General features: G+C 31.8%; 1 long non-coding RNA gene across 1 annotated transcript; it reads right to left on the bottom strand.

Moving 5' to 3' along the window:
• Positions 1 to 10,468: 10,468 nt before the first annotated feature.
• Positions 10,469 to 11,015, bottom strand: LOC111472831. Its single transcript, XR_002715494.1, has 2 exons — positions 10,903 to 11,015; positions 10,469 to 10,827 (listed from the first exon to the last, which is right to left on the bottom strand). It is a non-coding gene; the product is annotated as an uncharacterized LOC111472831 (long non-coding RNA).
• Positions 11,016 to 26,113: the final 15,098 nt, after the last annotated feature.

Raw genomic sequence — 26,113 nt, 5'->3', positions numbered from 1 at the left:
CCTTGGCTTCGGCGAGAATATGTCTAACCCATGAAGAGGGATTGTCGCTTAGCGACGATGCTGCCTTGGCTCTGGTGAGAATATTTCTAACCCCAAGAAGTAGAAGGGGAAACCTAGAGCAACGGACAAAGACAATGTTGAAGCCGGAAGAGTCGCCACACTGGGCGAAGGAGCCAATTTTGGCAGGAAGGGCTGCGGCAACATGGTTGGCGAATAGGCCAGTGCGGCACCCAGATTCCGAAGGTAAATCTCTGCAAAAGGTTGATGGGCTTGTCGAGATTCCGTATATTTCTGAAGAGAACACTGATGAGGATCCTGAGATTAGGGTTTCTGTGAAGGATGAAGGGTTGATTGGGAAGGAAATGAGAGAGACTATATTGGCCAAGGGAAAAACCGATTAGGCTAGAAAAGGTGAAGTTGTATGTACAGAGTATGACGAAAGATGATTTGGAGGTCAATAGGGTGGAGCCGAAGAGTAATCAATCGGCTCCGCCTGCGGCAGCCATGAAGACTGCCCCTGAGGCGTCAAAGCCAGCAGGGGTGGTGGAGAAAAGATTAGAGGATTCAAAAGCCATTGAAAAGAAAAGATCGGGGTTGTTAAACCGAGAGGGCTCTGATACCATGTGAATGTTTGATTAATCCACCACACCTAAATGGTGTGAAAGTTATCTTATTTATAATCAAATAAATTACAAGGATATGAAAATAGTAATAAATGGAAATAACAATAAATGGAAAGATACCTATGATAATAAGGCAAATATTAGATATTTGCCTTATAATAAAATATCAAATATAATATATATGGTAAACTATAATTTATTACTAAATATCCTTAACACAACTTCTCTTCACATTGTATTGCATTGACGAATAACATGCATGCAGCTGTCAAAAATCAAATAGTTATTAAACGAAAATGTACACAATTCTTGAAAGTTTATAAGATGTTTTTAAATCTAAAAAACAAACCTCAACAAAGGAGGAAACTAACGAAGAAGAGGGAGCAAGAAAACTTTGTCATTTCCTATAAAAAGCAATGATAAACTGAAATTGATATGTGATTGAAACCGGTGGAAGATTTATATGAAAATATTTAGTTTCAAATATGAGAACATATTAAGTTATTGGAAAGTAGGTTATTATGTCAATATCACTATTGGTTAAAATTAAGATATTATCCGTTTTAGTTCGTTACGTATCGTCGATTCATTAAGTTATTATGTCAATATCATTAATTGTTCTAATCAAGATAATCGGTTTTATTTCGTTACTTTTATCGTCATTTTACGGTTTTTAAATGTCTCTACTACGGAGAGATTTTCAAATCCTTATTATGACTTGAATTTGCTCCACTAGATCTTTTATCTTCCTTGACACAAAAGCCTCTTGAAAGATAGAAAATTAAAAGATTTAAGGGTCATATTTAAAATAAAAATCTTTAATATATAATATAATAAAGAAATATTTTTTTAATTAGATCATATTTAAATAAAACATATCAATACATATTTATCAAATTTGAATGCAGTTTAAATTATATATATATATTTCTTCCTTAATATGAAGATTAATTTGAATCTTTTAAATTGCGGTGTTATAAACTCTAATAATATAAAATTAATTATTTCTTTTTTATTCATTAATTATAGATCAATCTACTATAGGTTGTGTTCATGTATGTAATCACTACAATCAAGTCAATTATCGATTTCTTCACGAATTGTTTGTAACAATCATTAGATTAAAAGTTTGTTTTACCCTTATAAATATATTTTTCACTATAAGAACTACTGAATTTCTAATTAACAATTTTTTTACGATTAACTATAAACTATGTCATACCAATGAGAGGGTGTGCTCTCATTGTTCAAGTTTACAAAATGATAGACATATTGAATCGGTTCTGAAAGTCATTCTCACCTATGCAAATCAAATACAAGTTTCTCGTAAGGAATAGTTCATAACTCACTCAAGATTAAAATACTTATGATCATCCCATAAAATATTAATCTTCTCAATCAACACATTTAGAAGAAGAGATTAAATATTTCGTAATTCAATCTTAAATATTTTGTGCTTTTCAAAGTTAATATTCTAATCACAAATAAAAAATAGATATTTTGTGCTTTCGGCTTCCCCTCAAGGTTTTCCATATCTTGGCTGACACACCGTTCAGTGTATGGGTCTGATACCATTTGTAATAGCCCAAGCCCACAACTAGCAGATATTGTCCACTTGGCTCGTTATGTATCGTAGTCAGCCTCACAGTTTTAAAATGTGTCTGCTAGTACGGAGAGGGAGAAGTTTTCACATGCCTATAAGGAATGCTTAGTTTCCCTCTCCAACTAATGTGACTATATTGCACCAAATATTGAGGTCATTGAATGCAAAATTTAGAAACACCAACTCGATTATATAACTTCTCTCAAATGACACCTCAACTCAAAGAATTATGTCAAATCAACACATAGTGAAGGACAAAATAGAAATTTAATACAAATTTAACGGCAAAATAGATAGGTAAGAATTGTCCCTTTGGAGCCCCTCTTATTATGTAACATAGATTTAATAGTTGGAGAACCATCTACCCGTTTTCCACCTTAATCTATTACTATAGGGTCAAATCTCCATTATTAAGAATATATATATATATATATATTTACTATATGGATAACTATGTGAATTCGTTCAATAAAAAAGTTATTTAATAATTTAAAATATCTATTAATAATATAATAACTTTTTAAAATAATAAATATGTTGCCTACATTTGTATTTTACGACTCTAATTGATATGAACCAAGAGACATCAATCATACAAGATGCTTCAATGAAGATGTGAAGAAAATATTGTTGAAATTATCAAAAGATATTTCAATTCATGCCACATTGAAGAATAATGAAGTTTTATGTTATAAATTTTGGGAAGATTACAATTTAGAGTTATTGTATTTCATTTAAGTATTTTAAGACTTTTTATTTACTATATAGGTTACAATTACATAATGGTTAATTATGGCTATTAAGTATGAATGTTACAACTCTTTGAATGCCTTTCATTTTGAGACTATATAAAATAGTTTCATTTTGAGGCTATATAAAGTCATGTATGTTGTATGTGCAAGAGACTTGAAAAATATAGTAAAAGAAGCCTTTGTGCTTTTCTTTAGCCAATGACTAAGTTTATTTGCAATTCTATGTAGTTTAGGTTGCATGTAGAATCATTCAAGCTCGATATGATCAATCTTACTTGTGGAGTGATGTGAATCTCAAACAAGTGTTCTTGCCTTGAGATATTTAATCAACAAGAATAATTCAAGCTAGACGTGATCAATCTTGCTTGTGGAGTAATTCAAATCTCAAACAATATTCTTGCCTTGAGATATTCGATCAACAAGGTAATCCGAATCTTACTTCCCTTGTAGTGATTCCTTATCATATTACTAATAGTGGAGTCACTAACGGAATATTTCTTAAAGTACTCAAGTTATGTGTTATTTTTACGTTTCAGGTAAAAGGAAGACATTTTTATACGGTTGACAGAGGGGATGAATGAAAACCATGGAGCTGGTGTTAGGGTAGTTGCTTTTCATCCTATTTTATACACAATTTTCACTTGCAACCATAATGACAAATTGAATAATAGCAAAGTCACTTGACCATTTTATTTAGGAAGCGTGTGGACTTAAGGAATTACAATACGTGGATTAGTACCAGAAAAAGAAGAGCATCACATCAAAACTCATTTTTCTTCACAAGGGAAGAAACAATGACAAGCGAAGTTGGTGGGAAATTCAGGAGTTTCAACACATTGAGATGTTGAATTTGGGTAAACCTCTAGGCACTTTTGGTGACATCCAGTGGTGTCGCATGCATATTCGAACATCTTCACATCACATTGCTTTGCATGGGTTGCTAGAGGCACCATCCAACTAGCTACACAAATTTTCAAAGTTATACATACTTTAATACCCATTCAGGCTTACAACACAAAACTTAAACACATCTAAACAACCATACGTACCTGAGAGAACCAAGACAAGAACAAAGAGGGAGCAAGAGAAGTTCGCCATCTCCTAAAATATTAGTGTTCTAATATACTAAATTTTATGTGTTTGAATGTAGAGTTGGTTTGCTCATTTGCCATTGTAGAGTCTGTATTTATTTACACATTTTGTTTAACAAATATGGTGACTCAATAACTTTTATATCTTCATTGGAAAGTAGGGCAATTATGGTAGCTTCAAACTCCTATGGAATGTAACTAATCTTTTCATGGCATGACCTTAACCACCAAGACCAGAGTAGTATGTATGGTCCTATAAATTACAACTATTAAAGATTGTTACACCGGAATAAAAAGGTAAACGAATGAATGGAGAATATGTCTAGATGAAAATATTATTGAGGATAGGATGTTAAAAAAAAGCTTAAAAAAATGGAAAGTTATTATCCATTCAAACGTTAGTGTGTTTTCCTTGTAATAATTGTACCTAGGGTGACCTCCTCAGAATTTCCTTAGAATGCATGTAAGTTAGGACAAAACATATTGGAATGACTCGTGTTGATCTGTGGAAATAATATTCACATTTACATCTAAGGAATAAGTAACGTGATTATATCGCAGTTATATTCGAAAAGAGTCATCTCCATTGTATAAATTCTCTCGAATGCCATCTCAACTCAAAGAGTTAGGTCAAATCAACACAACCAAGGGCAAAATAGACATCAACCCACACAAAAAAAAAAAAATGGCAAAATAGATATTTAATAAAAATTTAACCGTAAAATAGGTAGTTAATAATTGTAACATGGTAGAAACATCTCTTTTTGACATAAATATAGTTTAACTATTAAGACATATATTATCCATCAAAAGATTAAATTTACATTAACTACTTATCTAAATAAATAAATAAATAATAATAATAAAAGCCATTTAATAATTTAAAATAGCTATTAATAATAAAATATTTTTTTTTTTATAATTTAGTAAAAAAAAAATATATATATATATATATATAGAGTTTTGAGTCTCCTATCCATTTTTCTTTTTTTTAGTGCTAGTCTTATTTAAATTAAAGTTATTTCCAATTAAAAAAAAAATGTACTATTATGCCACAAATTTAATACCAAATGTAAAAAAATATTTATTTTTATTAATAACTAATTTATGTTAATATACGGATGGAACAAATAATTTTTTAATTTCATTTATGATTAAAGATAAAGATTGATGAGAAAGAGTTGAATCAGATGGTCAATTATTAACAACCATATGTTGCATATTGTATTTCATAATCATATTCCTTTCTAACAAAGATACTATATTTCATCTAAGTATTTTACTCATGAAATTACAAGTTATGAAACGTCAATCCTGTAAGACGACAATTTGGTAGCTTATAAATTAAATTATATCGAAATTAGCAGTTTAATCGTTAAAAAAACATGTGACGCAATATACATAGAGGCAGGCGTGAAGGAATGAAAGGGAGAATTATGCTAAAAAAGTTGTATCCATAGAGGCATCCAACCATTTTCTTTAATGGAGACGGGTAAAAACCAGAATTGATCACTTTCTAGCGATCATGGAAGCAACAACAAAAGCAAAAATAAAATAGTTACAAGGGATTGGTTGAATTCATAGAGAGATTCAATGGTTTTATTTAATAGAGACTGTGATAAAAACCAGAATTAATCATCTTCTAGCAATCATGGAAACAATAGCAAATATAGTTAAATGGGATTTGTCCAATTGGAACACATTCAGATGTTGATTTGGGAAACTTCTGCAAACATCTCTCGCTACAGTCTTTAGGTACGCATCCTTCGTACAACTTCTCTTCACATTGTATTGCATTGACCGACAACATGCATGCAGCTGTCAAAAATCAAATAGTTATTAAAACGGAATTCTTGAAAGTTCATAAGATGTTTCTATATCTAAAAAACAAACCTGAGAATAGGCCAACTATGGTAGCTTCAAACCCCTGTGGAAGTAACTAATTTTTTCATGGAAGGACCTTAACTACCTCCACAAGAGTAGTATGTATTGTTATATAAATTACAACTGTTAAAGATTGTGACATCCAAGTAAATAAATGAATCGAAACTATGTCCGGATGAAAATAACCTTGTGGATAGGATGCTAAGAAAAACTTAAAAAAATTAAAAGTTACTGTCCATTCTAGTGGTAAGTGTGTTTTGCTGGTAACAATTCTATGTTGGGTGATCTCTTCAAAATTTTCTTAGAATGCATGTAAGTTAGGATAAAACATGTTAGAATGGCTCGTGTTATTTGTTTCCTTTTTAGAATATGTTTCACTTCTTTTGTCACCAACCTTTGGAGCTTAGGCTCACTTTCAATCTTTTATGAGTTATACTTTAGTAAATCTTCCAATTTTGTGGGCATCGTTTTCCCTCGGTTTGTTTCGGTTTATCAACATATCATCCTTACTGATTCAAGTTCCAAAGTTATGCTTGTAGCAAATTTAAACACTTTCTTTCTCTTAATTGGTCAAATGTGTCATCTTTCTCGCTTCCATTCTCTGTAACTCAGAGTGAAGCTGTCATATTATAGAAGAATAAGAGGATGAACTCGAGTTATTTGAATAAACTACTTCCTCCAATTAGATGATCAAATTAAAGTTTTATTATTCCTTACCGAACTATTTCATTTTAAAAGACGTCATTCTTTAGTGATAGCAATTATTTACTCACACCATACAAACTTATCAATCAATTATTTATTCACATCATACAGACTTATCCATGTATAAATTATTTGATTCCACTATTATTTAGCTATTAGCAATGGTAAAGAAAAGACCAATAAATAAGTGTTTTTTGTTGGCCAGATGCTTTATGAGAATTAGATCAATATGTATAAATGATGGTTGCACCATATCAATGAGTGTTGGTTTACAATTTATTTCCTGGAAAGCTTTATCCAATGGTTGTTGAGTTGCACTGATTGTTAGTACGTCTTGGTAGGTTGCTTAGCATGAAGGGCTGGGGAGTGTAGTTTTCTAGATGTTAAGCATGAATGCTTCAACCTGTCTTTTTAGTTTTATGCATGTTTGTTTCTAAATTTTGATGAAAGCATATCTAAAAAATATTTCAAAAAAAAAAAAAAATTATTCTTCATACTTTTATAACAAATTATTAATGAAAACACGAGGGATATTGTTTTTCTATAAGCATAAATTACAGAACAATTTATATAAATACTAATACTCTTATGGAATGTTATTTATTTTTATTAATATTATGAATGAGGTTGGTTGTCATAGATTCGGTTTAGCTATAAGCAACTAAAAATTGGATCTTACAACTCTTGTATTTTAAGGGCTTAATAATGTATTATTTCGCTAAACTATTTGGCTAACCGATCAAGTTATATTCAGGTCAGCAATTTAGCTATTCAAAAACTAAACGAATATATATGTTCTCTTTCTCTACCTAAAACTTTTTTAATAGTCGTTGGGTTTATTATAACACATTATATTCGTAGGTTAAGTTAGTAGTACAAATAGGATCGCGAGAGTCGAAATGAAAACAGAGTTCAGGGTGAGAAGAAATAAAATGGAGAATTATGCTTTAAAAAGTTGAATCCATATAGGCATCCAACCATTTTATTTAATGGGGAACGGGTAAAAGCCAGAATTGATCACTTTCTAGCGATCATTGAATCAACAACAAAAGTAAAAATAAACTAGTTACAAGTGATTGGTTAAATTTATAGAGACATTCAACGGTTTTATTTAATAGAGTATGTGATACAAACGAGAATTAATCATCTTCTAGCAATCATGGAAACAATAGCAAATATAGTTAAATGGGATTTGTCCAATTGGAACACATTCAGATGTTGATTTGGGAAACTTCTGCAAACATCTCTCGCTACAGTCTTTAGGTACGCATCCTTCGTACAACTTCTCTTCACATTGTATTGCATTGACCGACAACATGCATGCAGCTGTCAAAAATCAAATAGTTATTAAACGAAAACGTACCCAATTCTTGAAAGTTTATAAGATGTTTTTAAATCTAAAAAACAAACCTGAACAAATGAGGAAACTAATGAAGAATAGGGAGCAAGAAAACTTTTTCATTTCTTATAAAAAGCAATGATAAACTGAAATTGATATGTTATTGAAACCCGTGGAAGATTTATATGAAAATATTTGGTTTCAAATATGGGAACATATTAAGTTATTGGAAAGTAGGTTATTATGTCAATATCATTATTGGTTATAATCAAGATATTATCCGTTATAGTTCATTATCTATCGTCGATTCATTAAGTTATTATGCCAATATCATTATTTGTTCTAATCAAGATAATCGGTTTTATTTCGTTTCTTTTATCGTCATTTTACAATTTTTAAATGTCTCTACTAGAGAGAGATTTTCACATCTTTATTATGACTTCAACTTGCTCTACTAGATCTTTTATCTTCTTTGACACAAAAGCCTCTTGAAAGATAGAAAATTAAAAGATTTAAGGGTCATATTTAAAATAAAAATCTTTAATATATAATATAATAAAAAAATATTTTTTTAATTAGATCATATTTAAATAAAACATATCAATACATATTTATCAAATTTGAATGCAGTTTAAATTATATATATATATTTCTTCCTTAATATGAAGATTAATTTGAATCTTTTAAATTGGGGTGTTATAAACTCTAATAATATAAAATTAATTATTTCTTTTTTATTCATTAATTATAGATCAATCTACTATAAGTTGTGTTCATGTATGTAATCACTACAATCAAGTCAATTATCGATTTCTTCACGAATTGTTTGTAACAATCATTAGATTAAAAGTTTGTTTTACCCTTGTAAATATATTTTTCACTATAAGAACTACTGAATTTCTAATTAACAATTTTTTTACGATTAACTATAAACTATGTCATACCAATGAGAGGGTGTGCTCTCATTGTTCAAGTTTACAAAATGATAGACATATTGAATCGGTTCTGAAAGTCATTCTCACCTATGCAAATCAAATACAAGTTTCTCGTAAGGAATAGTTCATAACTCACTCAAGATTAAAATACTTATGATCATCCCATAAAATATTAATCTTCTCAATCAACACATTTAGAAGAAGAGATTAAATATTTCGTAATTCAATCTTAAATATTTTGTGCTTTTCAAAGTTAATATTCTAATCACAAATAAAAAATAGATATTTTGTGCTTTCGGCTTCCCCTCAAGGTTTTCCATATCTTGGCTGACACACCGTTCAGTGTATGGGTCTGATACCATTTGTAATAGCCCAAGCCCACAACTAGCAGATATTGTTCACTTGGCTCGTTATGTATCGTAGTCAGCCTCACAGTTTTAAAATGTGTCTGCTAGTATGGAGAGGGAGAAGTTTTCACATGTCTATAAGGAATGCTTAGTCTCCCTCTCCAACTAATGTGACTATATTGCACCAAATATTGAGGTCATTGAATGCAAAATTTAGAAACACCAACTCGATTATACAACTTCTCTCAAATGACACCTCAACTCAAAGAATTATGTCAAATCAACACATAGTGAAGGACAAAATAGAAATTTAATACAAATTTAACGGCAAAATAGATAGGTAAGAATTGTCCCTTTGGAGCCCCTCTTATTATGTAACATAGATTTAATAGTTGGAGAACCATCTACCCGTTTTCCACCTTAATCTATTACTATAGGGTCAAATCTCCATTATTAAGAATATATAGTTTAAATATGAAGACATGGTAGAAACATCCCTTTTTGACCTAAATATAGTTTAAATATGAAGACATACATTATCCATCGAAAGATTAAATTTATATTAACTACTTACCCAAATAAATAAATAATAATAATAAAATAATTTTTTTTTTATAATTTAGTAAAAAAAAATTAGAGTTTTGAGTCTCCTATCCATTAAAAAAAAAAAAAAATGAAAGATTCTTTTTTCTCTCTTTTTTAGTGCTAGTCTTATTTAAATGAAAAGACCTTGCGTTTGGAGATTATATTCGAGAACCTTTTATATTCCCTCCCATTATTTTTGTAAATAAAAAAATATTTATTTTTATTAATAACTAATGTATGTTAATATACTGATTGAATCCACCAACCTATCGACAAATAATTTCATTTATGATTAAAGAAAAAGATTGATGAGAAAGAGTCCAATCAGATTGTCAATTATTTACTATAACAACCATATGTTACATATTGTATTTCATAATAATATTCCTTTCTAACAAAGATACTATATTTCATCTAAGTATTTTACTGATGATATTACAAGTTATGAAACGTCAATCCTGTAAGACGACAATTTGGTAGCTTATAAATTAAATTATATCGAAATTAGCAGTTTAATCGTTAAAAAAACATGTGACGCAATATACATAGAGGCAGTCGAGAAGGAAGGAAATGGAGAATTATGCTAAAAAAAGTTCTATCCATAGAGGCATCCAACCATTTTCTTTAATGGAGACGGGTAAAAACCAGAATTGATCACTTTCTAGCGATCATGGAAGCAACAACAAAAGCAAAAATAAAATAGTTACAAGGGATTGGTTGAATTCATAGAGAGATTCAACGGTTTTATTTAATAGAGACTGTGATAAAAACCAAAATTAATCATCTTCTAGCAATCATGGAAACAATAGCAAATATAGTTAAATGGGATTTGTCCAATTGGAACACATTCAGATGTTGATTTGGGAAACTTCTGCAAACATCTCTCGCTACAGTCTTTAGGTACGCATCCTTCGTACAACTTCTCTTCACATTGTATTGCATTGACCGACAACATGCATGCAGCTGTCAAAAATCAAATAGTTATTAAAACGGAATTCTTGAAAGTTCATAAGATGTTTCTATATCTAAAAAACAAACCTGAGAATAGGAGGAAACCAATGAAGATTATGGAGCAAGAAAACTTTGCCATTTCGTATAAAAAGCAATGATAAACTGAAATTGATCTTTGATTGAAAGGTGTAGGATACTTTCAATTTTAATCGAAGATTTATATGAAAATATTTGGTTTCAAATAAGGCAACACATTAAGTTAATTTGTCTTTTATTTGGAAAGTAAGCCAATTATGATAAGTTACAACTTTTTTTCTATCCTGGATCTAGAGTCATTATGTTATTATGTCAATATCATTATTTATTATATGAACAGCCATTTTGTATATTTAGTATATGAATAAGGACGTGAATTCGTTCAATAAAAAAAAATATTTAATAATAATAATATAATAACTTTTTTTAATTAATAAATATGTTGCATGTATTCTATTTCACGACTCTAACAGTGAAGTCACTTACTAAGTATTTTTTAAAGTACTTTAAGTCATGTGCTATGTTTACGTTTCAGATAAAAGCAAGACATCTTTCTACGGATAAAGGAATTGACGCAGGAAGACCATGGAGCCGGTGTTTTATACACACTTTTCACCAGCAACCATAATGAAAAATTGAATAACAGGAAAGTCACCGACCATTTTATTTAGGAAACGTGTGGACTTTTGGGGCATTACAGTATGTGGATTAGTACAAGGAAAAGAAGAGCATCACATCAAAACTCAATTTTCTTCACAAGGGAAGAAACAATGGCAAGCAAAGTTGGTGGGAAATTCAGGAGTTTCAACACATTGAGATGTTGAATTTGGGTAAACCTCTAGGCACTTTTGGTGACATCCAGTGGTGTCGCATGCATATTCGAACATCTTCACATCACATTGTTTTGCGTGGGTTGCTAGAGGCACCATCCAACCAGCTGCACAAATTTTCAAAGTTATACATGCTTTAATACCCATTCAAGCTTACAACACAAAACTTAAACACATCTAAACAACCATACGTACCTGAGAGAACCAGGACAAGAACAAAGAGGGAGCCGGAGAAGTTCATCATCTCCTAAAATATGTTATAATATACCAAATTTATGTGTTTGAATGTAGAGTTGGTTTGCTCATTTGCCATTGTAGAATCTGTATTTATATACACATTTTGTTTCACAAATATGGTGACTCTATAACTTTTATATCTTCATTGAAAAGTAGGCCAACTATGGTAGCTTCAAACCCCTGTGGAATTAACTAATCTTTTCATGGAAGGACCTTAACTACCTCGACAAGAGTAGTATGTATTGTTATATAAATTACAACTATTAAAGATTGTGACATCCGAGTAAATAAATGAATCGAGACTATGTCCGGATGAAAATAACCTTGTGGATAGGATGCTAAGAAAAACTTAAAAAAATTAAAAGTTACTGTCCATTCTAGTGGTAAGTGTGTTTTGCTGGTAACAATTCTATGTTGGGTGATCTCTTCAAAATTTTCTTAGAATGCATGTAAGTTAGGATAAAACATGTTAGAATGGCTCGTGTTATTTGTTTCCTTTTTAGAATATGTTTCACTTCTTTTGTCACCAACCTTTGGAGCTTAGGCTCACTTTCAATCTTTTATGAGTTATGCTTTAGTAAATCTTCCAATTTTGTGGGCATCGTTATCCCTCGGTTTGTTTCGGTTTATCAACATATCATCCTTACTGATTCAAGTTCCAAAGTTATGCTTGTAGCAAATTTAAACACTTTCTTTCTCTTAATTGGACAAATGTGTCATCTTTCTCGCTTCCATTCTCTGTAACTCAGAGTGAAGCTGTCATATTATAGAAGAATAAGAGGATGAACTCGAGTTATTTGAATAAACTACTTCCTCCAATTAGATGATCAAATTAAAGTTTTATTACTCCTTACCGAACTATTTCATTTTAAAAGACTTCATTCTTTAGTGATAGCAATTATTTACTCACACCATACAAACTTATCAATCAATTATTTATTCACATCATACAGACTTATCCATGTATAAATTATTTGATTCCACTATTATTTAGCTATTAGCAATGGTAAAGAAAAGACCAATAAATAAGTGTTTTTTGTTGGCCAGATGCTTTATGAGAATTAGATCAATATGTATAAATGATGGTTGCACCATATCAATGAGTGTTGGTTTACAATTTATTTGCTGGAAAGCTTTATCCAATGGTTGTTGAGTTGCACTGATTGTTAGTACGTCTTGGTAGGTTGCTTAGCATGAAGGGCTGGGGAGTGTAGTTTTCTAGATGTTAAGCATGAATGCTTCAACCTGTCTTTTTAGTTTTATGCATGTTTGTTTCTAAATTTTGATGAAAGCATATCTAAAAAATATTTCAAAAAAAAAAAAAATATTCTTCATACTTTTATAACAAATTATTAATGAAAACACGAAGGATATTGTTTTTCTATAAGCATAAATTACAGAACAATTTATATAAATACTAATACTCTTATGGAATGTTATTTATTTTTATTAATATTATGAATGAGGTTGGTTGTCATAGATTCGGTTTAGCTATAAGCAACTAAAAATTGGATCTTACAACTCTTGTATTTTAAGGGCTTAATAATGTATTATTTCGCTAAACTATTTGGCTAACCGATCAAGTTATATTCAGGTCAGCAATTTAGCTATTCAAAAACTAAACGAATATATATGTTCTCTTTCTCTACCTAAAACTTTTTTAATAGTCGTTGGGTTTATTATAACACATTATATTCGTAGGTTAAGTTAGTAGTGCAAATAGGATTGCGAGAGTCGAAATGAAAACAGAGTTCAGGGTGAGAAGAAATAAAATGGAGAATTATGCTTTAAAAAGTTGAATCCATATAGGCATCCAACCATTTTATTTAATGGGGAACGGGTAAAAGCCAGAATTGATCACTTTCTAGCGATCATTGAATCAACAACAAAAGTAAAAATAAACTAGTTACAAGTGATTGGTTAAATTTATAGAGACATTCAACCGTTTTATTTAATAGAGTATGTGATACAAACCAGAATTGATCACTTTCTAACAATCATGGAAACAATAGCAAATATAGTTAAATGGGATTTGTCCAATTGGAACACATTCAGAGGTTGATTTGGGAAACTTCTGTAAACGTCTCTCGCTACAGTCTTTAGGTACGCATCCTTCGTACAACTTGTGAATGTTTGATTAATCCACCACACCTAAATGGTGTGAAAGTTATCTTATTTATAATCAAATAAATTACAAGGATATGAAAATAGTAATAAATGGAAATAACAATAAATGGAAAGATACCTATGATAATAAGGCAAATATTAGATATTTGCCTTATAATAAAATATCAAATATAATATATATGGTAAACTATAATTTATTACTAAATATCCTTAACACCCCACCGCAAGCTAAGCGTCGGATTTAAACGAACGTGAAGCTTGAATCTGAAAAATTCAAAAAGGTTGAGAAACACTTTTCGTGAAGATATCAACAACCTGGTTCAGAGGAGATGTAGAGAAACTGATAAGGATATTTAGTAATAAATTATAGTTTACCATATATATTATATTTGATATTTTATTATAAAGCAAATATCTAATATTTGCCTTATTATCATAGGTATCTTTCCATTTATTGTTATTTCTATTTATTACTATTTCCATATCCTTGTAATTCATTTGATTATAAATAAGATAACTTTCACACCATTTAGGTGTGGTGGATTAATCAAACATTCACATGGTATCAGAGCCCTCTCGGTTTAGCAACCCAATCCTTTCTTTTCAATGGCTTTTGAATCCTCTAATCTTCTTCTCCACCACCCCTGCTCGCTTTGACGCTGCAGGGGCAGTCTTCATGGCTGCCGCAGGCGGAGCCAATTGACGACTCTTCGGCTTCACCCTATTGACCTCCAAATCACCTTTTGTCATACTCTGTACATACAACCTTACCTTTTCCAACTCAATCGGTTTTCCCCTTGGCCAATATAGTCTCTCTCATTTTCTTCCCAATCAACCCTTCATCCTTCACAGAAACCCTAATCTTAGAATTCTCATCAGTGTTCTCTTCATAAATATATGGAATCTCGACAAGCCCATCAACCTTTTGCAGAAATTTACCTTCGGAATCTGGGTGTTGCACTGGCCTCTTCGCCAGCCAAGTTGTCGCCGCCCTTCCTGCCAAAATTGGCTTCTTCGCCCGATGAGGCGACTCTTCCGACTGCCCTTCTCGCCAAAATTGGCTCCTTCGCCCAATGTGGCGACTCTTCCGGCTTCAACATTGTCTTTGTCACTTGCTCTAGGTTTCCCCTTCTACTTCTTGGGGTTAGAAATATTCTCACTAGAGCCAAGGCAGCATCGTCGCTAAGCGACAATCCCTCTTCATGGGTTAAACATATTCTCGTCGAAGCCAAGGCAGCATCGCCGCTGAGCGGCAATCCCTCTGCAAATTTTTGATGGTCAAGAACCGGGTTGTTAGCATCTTCATGAAAAGTGTTTCTCAACCTCTTTGAATTTTTCAGATTCAAGCTTCACGTTCGTTTAAATTCGACGCTTAGCTTGCGGTGGGGTGATAAGGATATTTAGTAATAAATTATAGTTTACCATATATATTATATTTGATATTTTATTATAAGGCAAATATCTAATATTTGCCTTATTATCATAGGTATCTTTCCATTTATTGTTATTTCTATTTATTACNACTATGTCCGGATGAAAATAACCTTGTGGATAGGATGCTAAGAAAAACTTAAAAAAATTAAAAGTTACTGTCCATTCTAGTGGTAAGTGTGTTTTGCTGGTAACAATTCTATGTTGGGTGATCTCTTCAAAATTTTCTTAGAATGCATGTAAGTTAGGATAAAACATGTTAGAATGGCTCGTGTTATTTGTTTCCTTTTTAGAATATGTTTCACTTCTTTTGTCACCAACCTTTGGAGCTTAGGCTCACTTTCAATCTTTTATGAGTTATGCTTTAGTAAATCTTCCAATTTTGTGGGCATCGTTATCCCTCGGTTTGTTTCGGTTTATCAACATATCATCCTTACTGATTCAAGTTCCAAAGTTATGCTTGTAGCAAATTTAAACACTTTCTTTCTCTTAATTGGACAAATGTGTCATCTTTCTCGCTTCCATTCTCTGTAACTCAGAGTGAAGCTGTCATATTATAGAAGAATAAGAGGATGAACTCGAGTTATTTGAATAAACTACTTCCTCCAATTAGAGGATCAAATTAAAGTTTTATTATTCCTTACCGAACTATTTCATTTTAAAAGACGTCATTCTTTAGTGATAGCAATTATTTATTCACACCATACAAACTTATCAATCAATTATTTATTCACATCATACAGACTTATCCATGTATAAATTATTTGATTCCACTATTATTTAGCTATTAGCAATAGTAAAGAAAAGACCAACAAATAAGTTTTTTTTGTTGGCCAGATGCTTTATGAGAATCAGATCAATATGTATAAATGATGGTTGCACCATATCAATGAGTGTTGGTTTACAATTTATTTCCTGGAAAGCTTTATCCAATGGTTGTTGAGTTGCACTGATTGTTAGTACGTCTTGGTAGGTTGCTTAGCATGAAGGGCAGTAAGGAATATAGTTTTCTAGATGTTAGAATGCTTCAACTTGTCTTTTTAATTTTATATATGTTTGTTTCCAAATTTTGATGAAAGCATATCTGATAAATACTTCAAAAAAAAAATTATTATTTTTCATTTGCCCACTTTTATAACCAATTTTTCATGGGAACATTGAAGGATATTGTGTAATAGCAAATAATAATAATAATAATAAATAAATAAATAAAATCATAAAGAATGAAATAAATAAAGAAATAATCCAATAAGATAATTATAAAGAAAATAGTTAAAAAACAATAATAATAATAAATAAATAAACAAAAAAAGAAACAAGATTTCCCCTCTCCTCTCACCAAAAAAAAATCTCTAGAGAAAAATAAAATGGCTTTCAACTGAATAGATTGCAAATTTAGAATCTATTATTACAATAAAATCTTATCTAGATTCCCTTTTCATTTATAGTTATGTTTATAAGAAATTAATTTAGGATCCATCTTCCTCCTTTATCCAATTTATACTTATCATGTTATAATCAATTCTCATTTTCACTTATCTAATTAATTTAATTTTTGTTGGCAATTCTATAAATCAAACAATTGATTAAAATTGGCTAATAATATCAAATAAATACCAGAATGTTTAGAGAATGAAAATCTATTTGTACAATCAACAGTGAGGTGGGAAGATTTGAGGAAAGATTTTGTGAACAGAATTTAAAAATAAAATTGAAATATCAGGCCGACAAAAAAAACACCATTAAATTTTATCCAGTAACAATATATTCCCTTAATAGAAAATAAGATATGTAGTGAAGATAGCATATTATATATATATATAACATTACCATGGACCAAGGTAGATTAGAGATAATGTTATCGAGTTCAAACTTGAAACTGATGTCATGGGCTCACATAGGTTGACTCGAATTTGAAAGGATGGAATCAAACTTTCATTAAAGAAATATTCGTGACAACGACTTAAGCTAGCCAGGTAAGTGGCCTTACTATCGGCATGGTTATATTTGATGTTGACACGTGCCCCATGGTTCTGCACGTGTCATATATACTGATATGTATGAATTATCTATGAATTGTATGATAATGTTTATGATACGATATATTGTGATGTGATATGTTATTTTTAGACTGTTTTGTGTGATCACTGAGGTAATTGTTGTATGAATTGCACGTTATGAAATGACGTGTTAAAAGCATGGAGTGTTATGTTATGTTTCCTAAATTGTATGTATACAGCATGTTATGAATGACATGATATCAGGATAAATGAAATGAAATGTAACCCCTATTAGGATTATGTATGATGCGTAAATTGAAAAATGAGAAATGACATGTTAAGCATGAAGCATGATAGCGAGATTATATTCATTAATGATAAAAGTAGAAATGTTGGAGACCTCATGCATTATGTGTGCTCATGCATTTAGGGTGATTCTCCTATTCCATCACGAAAGTACGAACACGTACATCCAATGGCAGAACAACGATCGTTATGTTTTGCATAGCACTATCGTGACAGTTACTAGTTCTAACGGGTGTCCGGCCTAGGGAGCGTCCTAGTGTATGCTCGCCCGACAAGTAAGGTGGCCCAGCGGTGTGCGAACTGACTAGTAAGCCCATACCCCCGCGTGTAGAGTATATGGTACACGTCCAAATTACCCGTTAGAACAGCACCATTGGAAGACAGATTGAAAGATAGGTCTCATCATCTCATTTGCATGTGATTGTTGCATTTAACCCCAATAGTGGGGTCACTTACTGAGTATTTCTTTAAATACTCAAGCCATGTTGTAACGACCCAAAATTTTCTACTTAATTTAAGGTCTCTACTGTATACGTACCATAAACATTGAATGCGGAAGACTTCATTTAAATTCCATAAAACTCTCTACTGTATACGTACCATAAACATTGAATGCGGAAGACTTCATTTAAATTCCATAAAACATAACCTTTATCTTAAAACACAGCCATGGACTTGCGTGTTTCGAAAATATCTTTAAGACGACACACCAAAAGACTAAATAAAATGAATAAGAGTTTAAGTTAAAAACATCTTAGTCTAGCCTAAGTCTAAGAAAATAAATACCACTACTCTATGCATGTGTCATGGTCACAAGTTGCTGTTAGACGAACATGACTCTCCACAATGGTATGATATTGTCCACTTTGAGCATAAGCTCTCATGGCTTTGCTTTAGGGCTCCCCAAAAGGCCTCATACCAATGGAGAGTATATTCTTAGATTATAAACCCATGACCATTCCCTAACTTCACCAATGTGGGACACTTTCATCTAACACCTCCCCTCGAACAAAGTACGCCCTCCCCTTAATCGAGGCTCGACTCCTTAGGAGTCTTAGTCATTTTTTACTGCCTTCGTACCTTCGAGGAGGCTTGACTCCTTTTTTCTTTTTGGAGTTCTTTATTCGACATTCGAGGATTTGCCAATCTATTGGCACGGCTAAGTTTAGGGCATGGCTCTGATACCATGTTAGACGAACACGACTCTCCACAATGGTATGATATTGTCCACTTTGAGCATAAGCTCTCATGGCTTTGCTTTAGGGCTCCCCAAAAGGCCTCATACCAATGGAGAGTATATTCTTAGATTATAAACCCATGACCATTCCCTAACTTCACCAATGTGGGACACTTTCATCTAACACCTCCCCTCGAACAAAGTACGCCCTCCCCTTAATCGAGGCTCGACTCCTTAGGAGTCTTAGTCATTTTTTACTGCCTTCGTACCTTCGAGGAGGCTTGACTCCTTTTTTCTTTTTGGAGTTCTTTATTCGACATTCGAGGATTTGCCAATCTATTGGCACGGCTAAGTTTAGGGCATGGCTCTGATACCATGTTAGACGAACACAACTCTCCACAATGGTATGATATTGTCCACTTTGAGCATAAGCTCTCATGGCTTTGCTTTAGGGTTCCCTAAAAGGCCTCATACCAATGGATAGTATATTCTTATATTATAAACCCATGATCATTCCCTAACTTAACCAATGTGGGACACTTTCATCTAACCGTTGCGATGACGTCGACAGCCGTACAGGAATGTTTTGCCTTAACCTGAAAAATGTAGTAGCACATGGCTTGAGTATTTAAAGAAATACTCAATAAGTGACCCCACTATTGGGGTTAAATGCAACAAAATTATGGGACCTATCTTTCGTTTAGTTTTGTTTCGTTTTCCCTACGGTGCTGTCCTAACTAGTAAACTTTGGACGTGTACCATATACTCTACACACAGCCCATACGTGTGAGTATGGGCTCACTAGCTAATTCGCACACCGCTGGGCCACTTTCCTTATCCGATGGGCATACTCTAGGAGCCCCTTATGCCGGAACCCGTTAGAACTAGTAACCGTCACGGCAGTGCTATGCAAAGCATAACGATCGTTGTCCTGCCATTGGATGTACGCGTCCATACCCTCGTAATGGGTTAGGGGTATCCCCCAGATGCATGAACACACATAATGCATGAGGTCCCCATTACTTCTACATTTTCATTATCCTTTAATACAAGCCCGCTAGCATTATGTACATATCATATCATTTTTCATATCGTTTTAGATATCGTTCATCATTCATATCATATCATTTCTCATTTTTTAGTTCTCAAATCATACATAATTCTAACGGGGTTATATTTTCATGCTATTTATCGTAATTTCATGTCATTCATATCATACTGTATACACACAATTTAAGAGACCTAACATAATGTTCTATGCTTTTAACATAACATCTCATCATATACACCATACCATGACATATTGCATCACAATGTATCATATCATAAATAAGTCATAACATAAATCATAGTCATATCGTTTTCTAACTTATCATAGCCTTAACGTTCTTATATCTATCACAAACATATCATTACGTGAACGTATCTTAGTCATATCATCACAAGAACGTAACCTAACGCTATCATTCTATCAATCCTAACGCTATCGCTTTATCAATCTATCACAAATCTATCCCTTTCTACCCGTAGCCTAACCGTATTCTTCCATCAATCTCTCTTATCCATATCACTCTAGTATGTAACCTAACCTTAACGTTTCATGAACGTATTTGACTCCTATCGTTACATTTCGTTTTGTGCATCCTTCCTGTATCCTATCTCAAACATATCATTGAACACATCGTACCGTAATTATTATCAAACAATTCACATATTATAACATATACATAACAAATAAGAAACATATCGATCCACAGACAATTCACACATATCAATATATATGACACATGCAGAACCACGGGACACGTGTCAACAGCAAATATAACCATGTCGATAGTAAGGTCACTTACCTGGTTAGCTTAGGTTGATGTTCCGTCGTTATCCTTAATGAAAGTCCATTGAAATCCAAGTACACTTATGTGAGCCCATGACATCAGTTTCAAGTTTGAATTTCTACAAAATTGTTTCTCTAATTTATGTTGATCTATGTGTTATACTTCATGAGAACGTTAGAGTCTTTGCCTAAGTTAGGTCTTGAAATATTTATATATGTTTGTTATAGTATTATTTTCATTCAAACCATTTAATACCCATTAAAATTTTCCACATATTCTATTTTCTATTATGGTGTTTAATACCCTTTAACATTTTCCAGATAATTCGATTATATTCACAATCTTCCTTCCCGGTCTCTTACCGTGTTTCCCTTCTTTTGATTATCCCTCTCTGTTTGAGGATGACTTTTAATATCAATAAATAAAATAAAATGAAAACTACTAACCTCTTCGAATGCAATATCTCTCTAGCAAAATTTCACCAAACTAAATCGGAACCTTTTTGTGTTTGTTTTCGCCACGAGAGAAGAAATTCTGATATGTTAAATCTGTTTAAACCTTTCTTTATATTTTTGTTTGTTACCTCTCAATTAGGTTAGCAATGACTTTTGGCCAATCTAATAGATTCTATTTTTTTTATTAAGTTAGCAATTAATTTTGGCCAATCTAATTGATTCTATTTTTTTTCTCTGCTATAGATTATGATGTATCTTTCTAACAGGTAAATTGCTAAAAAACTAAATAATTGGAAGAAAGAAAAGGAGATGTGAGATATAACTTACAGAGAAACCTCAAATCTCTCTCCCATGTAAATGTTGATCATATCTATAAACTCATCTCCTATAAATTTGATGTGAGGCATTTCTATTCTCTCAAATCTAACATTTTTCATTTCTGTTTCATTTTGGTGAGGTGTGTTGAGGTGAGATTATTGGGGAAAGTGACTATAGTGGGGAGAGATGAGGGAATAATTGTTTTTATTTACTTATTTTTTTTTTTTTTAACATAATAATAATTTTTGTTTATAATAAATTTTTTTTGTTTATTTATTATTATTTTTTTTTTTTGGGCGGCTACACGTACTCAAGACCATGGCACATGCATAAGATAGTGGTATTTATTTTCTTAAACATAGGCTAGAATAGGATGTTTTTACTTAAACTCTTATTTATTTTATTTAGTTTTGTGTTGTGTCGTTTTAAAAATGTTTTCGAAACACGTAAGTTCATCGCTGTAGTTTAAGATAAAGGTTATGTTTTATGAAATTTAAATGAAGTCTTCTACATTCAATGTTTATGATATGTATACAGTAGCGATCTTAATTTAAGTAGAAAATTTTGGGTCTATTACATATTGTTTTTCTATAGGCATAAATTACAACACAATTTATATAAATACTCTATGGAATGTTATTTATTTTTATTAATACTATGAATGATATTGGTTGCCAAAGATTTGGTTTAGCTATATTCAACTTTTACTTAGAGCAACATATTTAGTGTAACGGTAAGTGTAAATGCACTATTTCTCATTGAAGTTGTTGAACTTTGTTGAGTTGCATGGTCGAACTTGTTTACATTGGCTTTCTTGTTGTGTTATTATTTTTGAGTGTTGGAAAGTAGCAGTAGCACGAGGAATGTGAAGCCTCTACATCAGGTATCGTGTTGACATACATCCTTTTGATTTCGGCTTGTATTGTTTTTTCTTCTACATGATATCATATTAGTCATATTAGTTTAATAAGAACATAAATATGTGGATGATTCTTTTTCTGTTTTGTGGGACAGGGGGAATGGATTTGCAATGTAATACTAGTGAAAGGCTTACATAAGTGCTGACCATAAATAATGGGCCTGCAAAGTTGTTCTATTTTTGTTATTTTTAACTCAAAATTTTAATTGGTGTGAGAGTTTGGTATAACTTGCTGCTGTTAGGTAGATTTGAGGGTTTGATGTTATTGTCAAGCTTCTCAAATTTTTCTATGGGTTGACTCATATTGTGAGCAATTTTTTAAAGAATGAGATCGGTGAGACTAAGTCTTCGTATAACATAGTAATGCTATCTTTCATATAATATTATGGTAACTTTTGTCTTAAATTTATTTAATTTTTTCTTTAGTTTATTGACTTTTAGTTGGAATGGAGATATCTAGTGAACCGTGTAGGAATTTCAATATATTGTCTTCTATGATTTGAAAATGTGATTAACTATTTTCAATATTTAGCTCTCACAACCTCTTCTCATCAATATCATGCTCATGGTTTACATTTATTTTATCATTTTATTATTTAAATATCATTTCAATATTTATATTTTGATAACATTTATTCAAAGTATTCATTTTTAGCTAAATCCATACCGACATTCCTTTATTTCACAATAAATACTATAATTTTCATTCACAATTGAAACCTCATCATCTATTTACATTACAAAATTAGTATTCAATAATTCCATAGAATAAAAAATTTATTCAAACAATATAAAATAAAGTATTCTCCATTATTTAATGTTCCATTGTCTTGGCCAAATGGTATACCTTCCATCACCTTCCATTTCCTATAAATAACAAACCATCTTTAATTGCATTTGCTTTGTTTAACAAAAGAGAATAAAGAGTGTAATATTTGTACTTCCATAGGTGTAGGTCATGGGCTCCCTGTAGTATTCTCATATTTTATAAGTCCTTAGTTTCTACTTTGCTGTGATATTTAACGATGATAAACAATCATTCGGTTAAAGATAGCATAATATTTTAGCTATATTAAATATATTATAGCTTTAATAAAATGCTATCAAATGTTTTTATAACAATGTATATAAGCTATAGTTTTATACTCTATTGTAGCATCTATCATAGTTATAAAAAAATGTTATAAAAAGTGTTAGACTTTTAATAACATTGGTTGTCACGACGTACGAAAAACGCTATAAAAAATCTTAGACTTTTAATGACATGGGCTGTCACGACGTAGTCTTTTATAGCATTTTTCGTATGCTATCATATCCATTATTTCTTGTAGTGGTTTAAACATTATTCTCGTGTATGTCAACCACATATCATTTAAGATTATATTAATTACCTCGGATTTTTTATACCATGGATAACATTGAATTACAAATAAAATAATCAAAATTATTATTAAAAATAAATAATCAATTATGAGACATTTATGACATAAATCTCAGCGTAACTATGATGTAATATTATATGACCTCATGCATGTTGTATGTGTAACGACCCGAAATTTTCTACTTAATTTAAGGTCACCATTATATACATATTATGAACATTGAATGTGAAAATACTTCATTTAAACTTTCATAAAATGTCACATTCATCTTAAAACACAGTCATGGACTTACGTGTTTTGAAAACACTTTTAAAAACGACATAACAAAAGACTAAAAAAAATAAATAAACTTTTAAATTAAAAACATCATATTGTAGCCTAAGTCTAAGAAAATAATACGACTACCCTATGCATCTGTTGTGGTCTAGAGTTGCTATGTCGTCGTTAGCCGTACAGAATGCTTGCCTTAACCTGAAATAGAAATAGCACGTGGCTTGAGTATTTAAAAAAATACTCATTAAGTGACCCTACTATTGGGAGTTAAATGCAAGAGCATGTGAATATAATGACGGGACCTATCATATCAGTCTCTTTTCTTACGGCACTATCCTAATGGGCAGCTTGGATGTGTACCATGTACTCTACACAAAGTCCATACATGCGAGTATGGGCTCACCAAACAGTTCGCGCGCTAATGGGCTCCTTTCCTTGTCGGGTGAGCCTGCTCTTGTAGCTCCTTATGCCAGACACCTATTAGAATTAGTAACCACCCCGACAACCTTATATAAAACATAATGATACTTCACCTGCCTAGTGGTGTACGCGTCAATACCTTTATGATGGAATAGGAATATCCCCCCATGCATAAGCACACATACATGAGATCCCAATATTTTTTCATTTTCATTTATCATTTAATACAATTTCGCTAGCGTTCCGTACATATCAGATCATTTTTCATATTATTTCAATTTCGTCTATCATTCATATTATATCATTTCTCATTTTTCAGTTCTCATATGATACATAATTCTAACGATGTCATCATATACATATCATACCATAACATATCGCATCACAATATATCATATCAAAAACATGTCAATTTATCACCTATCTCGTACCATAACATTTCTCGTATCATTTTCATATCATATCACAATATATATATATATATATATATATATATATATATATATACGAAATCAACGTCGAAAAATCGACGACGTCCAAAGAAGTGAACCTATACAAAATCAACATTGAAATCATTGAACTACGCCACAAAAATCATCCCAAAAGCCTACGCACACACTGAGAATGAACTTCGACGCTACTTACATGTTGTACACCGTCGGACGAGGAAGACAGAACCTCAGATTTTCGAACCCTCTCAGATCTGAGAGTTTTAGACCCTTGCGAACCAAAGAAACAAGAGAAAGGGGAAGAAGGCGGAGACAAGACACAAAACCAAAAGGAAACGGGGAAAACGAACATCGAATCGACTTAAGGAAGAGAGAGAGAGTCGCTAGAGAAAAATTGTACGAATCTAGGTGAGGAGGACGAAGCTGACGGGGCGGATCTGTTGGATTTTATGTCCTAAAACTCATCGTTTGTAAACAAAAACATATTCTATTTTCAATAAAGTTATTATTGTTGTTTATTCAGTAAAAATTGTTATTGAATAAAGTGAACTTTACGATCATTAATCTAAATCCAATAAACTAAGAACACTCTGGCTATAGTATGATTACTTGAACTATATGTAGAGACATAAGAGTTAATGAAGTTCAAGTATATAGTCAAAATGATCTATAGTAAAAGGATAAGGCTGAGTGCCTTATTCTATAGACACTATGGATGTGGCCCACTTTTGTATATGATACAAACAATGTGATCACTAAAATTGTACATGTGGAGACATGTGAGTGGGGGCGTTCTATGCAATGAGTATTGCATAAGATCGGACCATGAAGAAAATCACTCTCACTTTATAATGTCGTTTACTGTTGAGACTGATTTTCTTTTCATTCGATGACCTATGTAACTCGATCTTAATCATGAGCTAACCATGAACTCCTGTTCATTCGGAATTATCCTTAGATTTGCATGGGTGAGAGTAGCTCGAGTTCGCCGACTCAATAGCCTCCCATTTCAGGGGTAAGACTGGGTGAATAGATGGGGACGGGGATGCAAGATGGAATTCGCTCCTACCCACTTTTAGGGATAGAAGAGAGGTAGTTCCCTT

Source organism: Cucurbita maxima, unplaced genomic scaffold (genome assembly GCF_002738345.1).
Source record: "Cucurbita maxima cultivar Rimu unplaced genomic scaffold, Cmax_1.0 Cma_Scf00089, whole genome shotgun sequence".
Taxonomy (NCBI): Eukaryota; Viridiplantae; Streptophyta; class Magnoliopsida; order Cucurbitales; family Cucurbitaceae; genus Cucurbita; species Cucurbita maxima.
This window is presented reverse-complemented; position numbering and strand designations above follow the sequence as displayed.